This window comes from Notamacropus eugenii, chromosome 1 (assembly GCF_028372415.1).
Source record: "Notamacropus eugenii isolate mMacEug1 chromosome 1, mMacEug1.pri_v2, whole genome shotgun sequence".
Taxonomy (NCBI): domain Eukaryota; kingdom Metazoa; phylum Chordata; class Mammalia; order Diprotodontia; family Macropodidae; genus Notamacropus; species Notamacropus eugenii.
In genome coordinates, this window is record NC_092872.1 from 296,073,478 (window position 1) to 296,076,250 (window position 2,773).

Here is a 2,773-nt window from a genome sequence, read left to right on the forward strand (position 1 = left end):
TTTCAGGGAGTCCAATAATTGTTAAATTATCTCTCCTAGATCAATTTTCCAGGTCAGTGGTTTTTCCAGTGAGGCACTTCCTATTTTCTTCTATTTTTTCATTCTTCTGATTTCGTTTGACTGATTTTGATGACTCATAGAGTCGTTAGCTTTTACTTGCTCAATTCTCTCCCTCCCTTCCTCCTTCTCTCTCTCTCTCTCTCTCTCTCTCTCTCTCTCTCTCTCTCTCTCTCTCTCTGTGTATGTGTGTGTCTCTAAACATTTGGAAATTTACTTTAAAAAAAATCACAACCATTAACATTGTTACAGTTAGTTCTCCTGGGTATCCACACAATGATATTTGAGCACGCTCAGAACAGTGGCTACTCATTGGCTTATTAGTCTTCATTAAACAACCATCTAAGAAGAAGGAAAAGAAACTCAAGGCATGGTCATTTAATTTGCATTAATGTTTCTCCACAAATGATGAAAAATACTAAAGCACAGACAAGGAATAATCATAATGTTGTGATCAACATTATAAATATGGAATTATAAATTTAAAACATCTTCTGGTTTAAAAAACAAATCTCATAGTAAATGCAGCTCTGTGGGGTTTCTACGTCTAGTAGGGCTGGTCTCTGCCCTCCTAATAGTACTTGCTTTTATCCATTTTTTCCAGGTCCTTCATGCCCACTTCTTCTGCCTCCCATCTGTTTCATGAGAGGCCCAGAAAGACCTCTATATCCTCTTCTTCCACCACCAAAACCTCCTCAATCCATTCCTTAACTTCCCTGGAAGCCATCTCTGTCTCTATCTTGGCCTCTTCTGAACATGCCACCAGGCCCTCCATAGTCCATGAGGCCACCTCTGCCATCCCTCATGCCATCAAGGCCACCTCTGCCATGATTGCCTCCTGGAGGTGGAAAGGGTGGTGGAAGAAATCCCTCCTGCTTAGGGGCCTTACACTGATTATGCTCTGTTCTCCAGGCAAAATTCTTATTCCATAGCTTGGATTAGGGCACCGCTAATCACCTTCTCTGTGCTAGATGTTTCCTCCTCCTGAAGGGTTTCCTCTGAAACCCCTGGGTGCTCTTGGTGGAAAACCTCTTATCTCCTCCTCTGCCTCCCATTTGACCTATAGGACTTCCTGGCTCCCCTGGCCCTCCAGGGCCTCCTTGGAGAGGAAGCAGCATCCTTCTGCCTGCATGGGGTGGCATGCTTCCTTGCATGCTGTTCATTGGAGGTTTCTTCCAAGCAAGAGACCCTTTGAATTTGCTCCTTTGGAAGTCTTTCCCATCAAACCGTTCTACTGCAGCATTTGCAGGAGGTGAGTCATTGTAGGATACTGTAGCATCTCCTTTTGGTTTTCTGGTTTCCTTGTCTAAGTAAATATTTATCATCAACTGCCCATTCTTTTTGTTCATCTTGACAACCCCACACTGGTTGAAAAAGTCTACCAGATTGTCAACAGTCACATTTTCATTCAGTCCTTGTACATAAATTGTACTGTTTTCCAAGTCTTCGCCTGGATCAACAGGTGGGCCTAAGTCAAGGTCTGGTCCTTCTTCCATAGGTCCACCAGGCTTATTGAAGCCACCTTGTTCTCCAGCACTGCCCATTCTACCTCTTCCTCCACCTACTCCTCTCTGCCCACTTCTGCTCAAGCCTCTACGATCAAATTCCCCTCTTTCACTACACTGGTTATCAGAACCCCTCATGTTCTGATTTTTTCCAGGTCTGAAAAAGCTTCCAGACTCCTGCCTATATACACCCATGCTACTGGGATGGTCCTGCCTAAATGCACTCTGCTGCCCATAGCTGCTGCTCTGTTGGCTATATTTACTTGGAGCCTGGCTGTAGGACGCAGTCTAAGAGGGAAACTAGTAGGGGGCCTGCTGCCCTTAGCTGCTCTGTTGACCATAGCTACTCTGCTGTCCACAACTGCTCTACTGCCCATAGGTATTTTGCTGGGAGTAACTGTTCTGATCATAACTAGTTGGCTGGATAGAGGAATAGCTGTTTGGAGGATAGGATGGTGGTGCAGTGACTGGCTGCATGGGATAGCTGCCAGGCAGCTGTGGGTAACTGTAGTTGCTCTGTATGCATCCTAGGCTGGGCTGATTGTAGCCTGCTGCACTAGATTGAGGCTGACTAGTCTCAGTGAGCTTTCCACCATCCTGGGGTCTCACAGGTACAGCATTGCTGGCTGCTGCCTGTAGGAGGGGTAAGTAGGCTGGGTACCATTAGCAAACTGTGCTGTGTAGGATGCCTGGGTAGTCATAACTGTAGCAGTGGTGATATCATATGGGCAGTATCCCATATTCTTGACTGTAAGCTTAGGTACAGTTGGTGTAGTCTAACCTGTTGGAGGTTGTCTGTAAGAGGTTGCATATGCAGTCTGCCACAGGTTGCAGTTGTCTGAGCCTGTATAGCTGACATCAGTAGGTTGCCCATAGGTGCCATAACTTCGTTGCCCATATACGTTGGTGGTCTGAGCATATCCATGAGTTGGCTGCGCTGTACAAGTACCATAGCTCTGCTGGGCTGCGACTTGACTGTAGGTACTGTAGTCCATGAATGCCATTTTCTCTCCTTCCCCAAGTCTCATTTTTAAGGAATTACTTTCTTTAGTTAGCTTTTGTACCTCCTTTTCCATTTGGCCAATTCTACTTTTAAAGGAGTTGTTTTCTTCAGTGAATTCTTTTTTCAATTTGATCAGTTCTATTTTTTTAAAAGAGTTGGGGTTTTTTAGTCAATTTTGGTGCTTCCTTTTCTAAGCTGTTGAATTTTT

At 44.8% G+C, this 2,773-nt stretch overlaps 1 pseudogene; it reads right to left on the reverse strand.

The window, feature by feature from the left end:
- Positions 1 to 604: 604 nt before the first annotated feature.
- Positions 605 to 2,566, reverse strand: LOC140525322 (RNA-binding protein EWS-like; annotated as a pseudogene).
- Positions 2,567 to 2,773: the final 207 nt, after the last annotated feature.